This window comes from Sinocyclocheilus anshuiensis, unplaced genomic scaffold (genome assembly GCF_001515605.1).
Source record: "Sinocyclocheilus anshuiensis isolate Anshui unplaced genomic scaffold, SAMN03320099.WGS_v1.1 scaffold1003, whole genome shotgun sequence".
Lineage (NCBI taxonomy): Eukaryota > Metazoa > Chordata > Actinopteri > Cypriniformes > Cyprinidae > Sinocyclocheilus > Sinocyclocheilus anshuiensis.
This window is the reverse complement of record NW_015542495.1, coordinates 1978485-1987012: the sequence shown is the minus strand read 5'-3', so window position 1 is coordinate 1987012 and position 8528 is coordinate 1978485.

Genomic DNA, 8528 nt, shown 5'->3' with positions numbered 1-8528 from the left:
TATTTGAAATACATTTATTTCATGCCAAGTATACTACTTATGTACATAATAAAAAAATACACTACAGTTAGTATACTAAACTTAAAGTCTGTCAAATTGGAACAACTAATTTTGTACTTAATGTACTTTAATACACTCTAAAAACTGCTGGGTTAAAAACAACCCATTTTGGGTTATTTTGGCAACCCAGCGCTGGGTCAAAAAGGGACGAATCCAGCGCTGGGTTGTTTTAACACAACAAATTTGGTTATTATGTTTGACCCAGCATGCTGGGTTGCTTTTTTATGGTTTAAAATTACTACACTGCTAGGCTAAAATGAACCCAAATCGAGCTAGACATTAAACCTACAAATCTTCTTCATTTTAAAATCACTTTTACACACACAGAATGTCTATCAAAAGGTAAATATTTATTTAAAACAGTCAAAGTAACATGCATGTAAGAAGAAATGCAGAAAAGTATGGCATTAAAACTATTCTGGCATGACAGTAAATAAACCACAACATTAACACTGATATTATAACATTTATCAGAAACATATGTGTGAAAGAATGTGAGCATGTGTATGAATGTGTAAACTCCATTTCTACTAAACAACAACACAGAACAAGCATTTAACATTTTTTTTACCAATTATACACGTACAGTTTGTTTCATAGTCCATGAATACAGATCAGGCATCGCTGCCAATTTCCATGATCTCTTTAGTATAATTGATGTAGTCATGAAGCCCCATCAGCACAGCAAAGGCATGTCAAATAGTCTGTTTTATAATTTCAACCACTTTGTGTGGTTGTTTAATGTCTCTGTCTACCGGGGCCCTAGAATGCGTTAATGGCAGCACTAGTATACTGAAGTGTATTTGATTGAGCTAGAGTGGAACTATTGCAAGTATACTTCAGCTACACTTTAAATATCTTGCATTTAAAGACTGATATTATTCAAAGATCATACAGTCCTCATTAATAATGACATTAAAACACATTTTAGGCTTAATATTAAGAAATGTGCATTGTGCACAAGGAGTACTCCAAATAAAGTTTTATTATCATTTTTATTTTCAGTAAGTCCCGAGCGACATGTCAGTAAATATGTTAATAGATTTGAAAGATTTTGAATAGATTTGAAAGTCTCTTCTTATGTTTAAGGAGCATTATTGTATAGCCACAAGACTTAAACATTATATGAGAATAGTGTGATTAAAATTGCTTACTGACATTGCCCTCGCAAAGTTGTTTCCAATTTGACTGTAGAATTGCTGATGTTGGACTATGTGAAAAGTCAAAACTGTTCACATAGAGATGCATTTCCCAAACTGGGGTTCGGAAATCCCAGAGGGGTTGTGAGGGAACTGCATGGGGTTTGTGAGTTGATGGAAAAAACTAATCATAAAAATAAAAAATGCAAAATAAAAGCCAATGAATCACTCACTAAAAATGAAGTGTTTTATTTGTTTACCTGCATAGCATGTGACCATTTACCGACATCGTAGAACCGTGACCATGTGAATGTGTTGCGAAGTTATTAAAATTTTAGCTTTAAATCTCCAAAAATTCAAATAAAAACAATCAAAAATAAATACTTACTGTTAAAAAAAAGCATGACATATCTCATTTGACGTGCATGTCACCATTAACCAACATCAGAGAACTGTGAATGTTTGAATATGTTTACTCTATTGAAATATTAACTTAAAATTGCACTTCAAGTAAATGTTTTAAGTCAAAGGCTGACAAAAAAATCCACTGGTGAAAATTGCATTGGTAGTGCATAAAGTTCATCCATCTACAACTGTGGTTCCACCACTAAAAAGATGATTTAAACAACTTTGCTGCTCAAATAAGACATTTTGTGGATACATTTATGTAGGTGAATTAACTAAAATACAAGCTTTACATTTCGACTTTCATTGGACTTTGGTGAAGCCAAAATTATTTTTAATTGTATAATAATAATCCAGCATTGAATAGCCCTTAAATATATCACTATTCAGGTTAATCTGCACTTTATTACACTTATAATCAAAGCTATAGCTGAAACACATCAAATATTGCCTTTTCACCCAGCATGCTCCAGGGAAATTCACCAGCTTCACCTCCAGTCACCCAGCACGGCCCTTTGTAGCTCTCCTCGCTGCAAGTTCTTCAGTTCTAATGAGGTTCTTTGATGAGCAAGTCACTTCTAAGCGCCAGATCCGCTGATTGATAGCCTTGCATGTTAGCCGATGACTCTGAATAGAAACGCATTATTCTCTGAAAGGCCAGGGGACCTGGCTTTAGCATATCTAGCATAGCTGCGGCCAGGTCTGAAACCTGGGAAGCAAAGCTTGGATAAACAAAGGAGAAAAGGTGAATAATGAGAGTGCTAATAAGTAGCAGGACAGAGTATAAAGTGTTTAAGCTACTGAAAGATTTTGTCAGTGGGCTTAAAATTTGGATCACTGTCAAAGAAATGACAGAACTGGACTTTGGTTGGCCACCAACTAGACAACGGTGGTATTCACAGCTGTGAGGGATGGTAGACATGCTTCAAGCACTGATAGGTCCTGTTCTCTGGAAGTCATGCTAAATCAAGTTGCTAATACCCTGGAGGACACACAGACCTGTAGGTTTAGCTGCAAAGAGCTTGAGTGAGATTTCCACTGACATTTGTTTCTTGAAGAATGAAACTAGATGTTCAGGCTCGGTTGTTGATTTCAGGCTTGTGTGTTGTTTGATGGAAAATGACTTGGCTTTCAGGAGAGAGACTGAGAGTACTTCTATATCTAAGTGATATCGACAGCACATGATTTTGGGATTGAACCAAAGGGACGGGGGAAGTTTGTAATTGAGAGATAAGGAGGAAAACAGACAAAGTCAGCTTTATACCAGAGCTGCGTGATCTTGGTCTAACAAGATTAGCTCATCCTGACTCACTCAGCAACCATTTCTCTCTGAGTGCATGTCGTTGTGTCAAAATCGGTCTGTTTCTTTCCCATACGGTACCTCAAAATAGACAAGTGGTGCAAGTGGTGAGAGCATCAGAATGTGGAGAAATCCTTAACTTTATGCAAATGAGAAATGAAAAACATGTTACTATGTTTAATATAGATTTCAAATTCAGTTTCCTGTGGCTGGGTTATCAAAAGTGTAACTGGCACAGTGCATATATAATCACGTTCCATTGCATTACATTTAAAATATAGTACGTTAACGTAACATACCGCAGTTGGGAGTGAGAATGTGTTGCAAATCTAAATGTACTATTGAAAAACACACTATGCTTAAAATTATAATCAATACTTTACACATGCTTTAGTATGCTAGTCAACACATCAAAACAAGTTTGCTTTAAAGCATGACAAAAGATTATTAAAACAATGATTTAAAAACGTTTAATTTAACATCACAAAAAGCACATTTTAAAAATACACTTAAATGTCATGAAAGTGTACTCTACTCTTATTTGGTGTTTTATTCATTATTACACTGAGAAATTTCAACATTAAAATAAGTAATTTGTTATTTCAGCTTAAAGTAAGTGTTCATGCTTGACTTAAAATTATAAGTTTAGTTAACTGTTGTTTGAGTTGGATATTTAAGTTATCTGAACACATTTTAAGTTGATATAACTAATTGCTGAAATTTTTTACAGTGTATATATTTGCATATACAGTTTAGATTACAGGTGCATATACAAACTCATTTTTCACAAGGGTAGAATGTGATCATGCAAAAAAATGGCACTTCTGAGTCTTCTGAAGCACAAAACCTTGTAACTGTTTTACTGATGCAGGCATTTTACTACTAAAAAACCTTTATGTCTTAAGGCAGCTTGTTGTGAGGTTTTGACAGCAGAGCACATCTAAAATTGACCAAATCTGTCAAATATGTACATTGGCTGACCCGTTACATCTTATTTTCTCTGTACGCAGTAATCCAGTCTGATTGTAGCCAAACTGAAGCGTTGTGAAGTGCTTTGAATCCATCTGGGATTGTTTTACCAGTAGAAGACAAAACCCATCAATTTCCATAAAATATATGTATGATAGTCACGCACTATATTTAATAACTTCATTCTCCTAGTGCGCAGTGGGAGCGTTTATTTGAGCAAAAAATATGGATAAATTCATTTTGGCCCCTACAGCTGATTTTAATACTGACATATTTCATAAAGCTGACAGCCAAAGACTTGCTGTCATGATTAAATAATCACTGGATTTTAAATCAATTCAGACTTACATTAAAGTTAATGTCCCTTGCATTTTGGTACTTGTTTTGTTTTGTTTTGTTTTGTTTTGTTTTGTTTTGGAACAGCAGTCTGAAAATGTTTGTATTCCACCAGATATCACTGAATTAGTTGCCCAGATGTATATCACACTTGAATCTGTTTCAATCCTATAAGCTCTATGAACAGCAATCAAAAATACAAAGTGAAATGTTTAGCATTTGATAGAACTGCTCAGAGCCAGTGAGCAAGAGAGACAAAAGTGAGACAGATTCTGAAGACCTACATAGCACAACGCAACATACTTGACAACGTGAACATGTAGGGGACAATAGTCTCCCTTCATTTTTTTTATAGTCATTGGCACTTTTCCTCTTCCTCTCACTCACCAGCTCTAAAGAAGCCCCATTCACAGCAGACACATCTGTGGGACATCACAAGATATAATTATCTACTAAAAGAGTTATGCAAATTAGGAACACGAAGATCCTCTGGAGTGAGTGACAAAGTAAGAGCGTCTCTCTCTTCCTGTCAACAAATTAACGAGTTTTGAATCTTTATTGGACATGGATCATTATGCAATTCATATAAAAATAGATATTTCATGTATACAGATTCACAGTTGCATTCTGTCACTAAACGAAGAGTTCACCCACAAATTAAAATTGTCATCATTTACTCACCCTCAGCCATATCGTTCCAAACCCGAATGATTGTTTTTCTTCAGTGAAATCCAAAATATATTTTTTTTTAATGGAATGAAAAACATCATATAAGTTGTACATACAACTGCACTATATTCCAAGTCTACTGAATTCATACAATATTTTTTATTTTATTTTTATGTTTTTTATTGTTTTTTTATTTGAAAGCCCCTAGTCACTATTTGACCATTTGCATTATATGGAAAATAGCTGCATGCGCATTCATTATAACATCTTCTTTTATGTCCCTCAGAAGTAAAAAAGTCGTACAGATTTTAAACGACATGAGGGTGAGTAAATGATTATACAGAGAATGGTGAACTTGACAACCAATTTTCATTTGTCCCTAGCTTACACTCACTGTATCTGAACCGATGCTTGAGGATGAGGATGATTTGGTGGTATATAACTTTACAAAGCAAAGCACCATGTACTAATCAATGTGAAATACTGCAGAACATGCTCTTTACCCTGGTGCCTCCAGAACGCCTGTAAACAATCACCTTCTTCATGGTCTGTCTGCTCTTTGAGTATCTCTTGGACCAGATCCAACAACCTCACCTGAAAGGAAATCAGACTGGACAGAAAAAAGAGGGGTCAGTCCATCGACACGGTATTGTTTGACTCGCTGGTAGACAGGTGGAACCTACAGCAAGTGAAAACAGATGAACATACCATGCAAACACCTTAGAAAGAATGTGTGTATGTGGACACACAAGGTGGAGACAGAGAAAGTGAACATTTTTAGACAGTAAAAACAAAAAACTACACTGTTGAGGGATACCCTCAAACTCAGGTTTTCACCAACTTGCTTGACATTTCTTGAAGGGGTCACGGCTTAGTCTCTATACATTCTGATGACTGTCACAGACCTCCTTCAATGTAGATAGCTCTGAAACAAACATGATAAATTAGACCTGTTAGGAACAGGGTGCACCAGGTTCAGCATTCCCTTCAAGGATTCATCCATCAAAATTACTCCCATTATTCCATTCAGTTGGACAGGCCTACTGTGGTTTTGCCAAGCAGGACATGTTCTTGGATTCACATTGTTTTGGGTCCTGGAACAACATTCCTGTCAAACAGTCAGATTTGAATGTTGAGGCTTCAGCTACTTTCTTGGGTCAATGACATATAATACCATCCACGATAAATTACATGAAAAATGTAATGTAATCTCTTTAGTACACTGTGGTGGCTTAACTTTTTACAAGTACAGTGTTTTAATTTAATTGCCATTGCAGGATTATAGTATCTTGAAAAGCTCAAAAGGACACACCAGAGGTATTTTAATTTGTCAATGGAAAACCTATTGAATGCAATTGTGGCCACCTTTTTAAATGAGAGTGGCTCAATACTCAGTTCCTCCATCTATGCAGCTGGTGTCAATAGATCTTGTAGTCTTTCTCTTTTAGAAAATCACATCAGAGTTGACTGCTGTGAATGGTCATGATTCTCCTATTGAGCCTTTGGAAAGGTCATAGGTCTCAACTGGAGTGGCAGTCTCAAGGGTGACCTTCTCGACCTCAAGGGAAATAAGGTAATGAAGAATACTCATCTGGTCAACTGAGTAGTCTACTCTTGTTCACAGTAACAAATAGATTTAAATTGGTGATGTCAGAACAGACATGGAATGAAACTAATCAAGCGATATTTGAAATGCAACCAATTGTGCCCCTTCCAAAAAACTTCAAACTGCTTGTGTTAAATTAATAGTTCGCTTTTATTGACTCACGTTCCTACCGTTCCAAACTGAATGGCTTTATTTTGTCTGAGAACCAAAATAATGAATATATTGAAGAACTTCATGCAGATACAATAAATACAATAACAATTGGTAGCAGCCATAGCTATAAAGCTCCAAATCATCACTCCAAAAAATGTGTAGTTCTGACTCTAGAACTGCTATGATCAGTGAATTGAACTTCGAACATCTAATTTCAACTTTGATTTCTAATATATCTTTCAGTCCAGCTTAAGCAAACAAAGCCTTTATAGTGAACCAGGTGATTTGTTTCCCATTTCTTGGAAATATAGCTATATAGTAGTACTGCCACAAAAGGGTTTAAACATTACTTTTTTGAGTGCTTTTTGGGATGTTGGCTCCGTATGAATATATTCGAAAGTCTGAAATCAACTGTGCATGAATCAGCAGATTGTACAAGAAAATCAATTAAGACATAGAAACTACCACATGGTCTCCAAAGCTGACTGAAAGTCAAAATCGTGTTTCAAAACACAGTTGAGATTCTATTTAACCAAGAATTCAGAACATGTGAAAGGCTTTTGACATTCATAATAAATTCAGAGATGTAGGCTAACTAAGGGTCAAGCCGTCTCATGGCTCTTGAGTCAGTTTCCATTAGCATCCATTCATCATGGGCGGGAGCGCCGACCCAGTTTGCCCTAGTGACTACCTGCCTTCGGACAGATGTTCCAGAAGCCCATTCCTGCGTGACGAATGTTGGCCTTTCTGTTGAGGTCAAAGGACAAAGCATATCAGTTACCTCTCCAGCCACTGAATGCAGATGCATGATGTGACATTATTCAATCCTTGGGACCTTGTGTGGCTCTGAGGGAGGGAGAACCATCCCTTGTGGAATAAGTGATATACCTCAGAACCCACATTCTGTATTCATGCAGCCACCCTGTTTGACCTTAATGAAACTTCCTACACCCAAACTATCCCCCTGATAGCTACTAAAACCTGTCCCAGCGTCCCCTTGACACCTACCAAGCTCACTCACCTGTGGTTAAGAATCCAGTGCAGGATGTCGGCTGCTTCTGGTTCTCCTGAGGGACGACCAGGTTAAGACAGCATTGTACTCTGGCCTGAAGTTAACCTTGTCCAGCTGTGTATTCATTTCATTTGGAAATGCACAGACAAGACGTACAGATGAAAAGCAGATATTGTTAGATATCATATGGAATGCTTGATTCTGATCAAGCAATGTGATCATTGTGATCTGATTCAATGTAAATTGTGGCATTGTATGGACAAATGTTTTTGAATAATGAAACTAAACTGTATAACTGACCGTTGTTCCAAACAAAGGATCTCTCACAAAATAGATACATTTTACCATAATTTTAAAAGCATTTCATTTATTTATTTCATTTTTCTTTCATTCATTCTGAATAAAATAACTAACATTATGTATGTTGTGATTTTAATGTGCTATAGATCCAACGCTATCTCACAACCAATACGTACATATTTTACGAGGTGGCTAATTCGTACAACCTCACTCGTACAAATTCATATTATTATTTTTTTTTTAAATTGTACGTAATTTAAGAGGTGGCTAATTCGTAGGAATTTGTGTGAAGGAGCACCCCTAACCCCGCCCCTAAACCTACCCGTCACTGGGGTATAGACAAATCATACAAAATCGTATGAGTGAGGTCGTACGAATTAACCACCTTGTAAGATATGTACAAATTGGTCATGATATAGCGTTGGATCTATAGCACATTAAAATCATCACAACATTCATAATGTTGGTTATTTTATTCAGAATTAATGAATGAACGTTTTACGAGGTGGCTAATTCATATGACCCAATATTACGACTAAGTCGTAAGAATTAGCCACCTCATAAAATATGTACGAATTG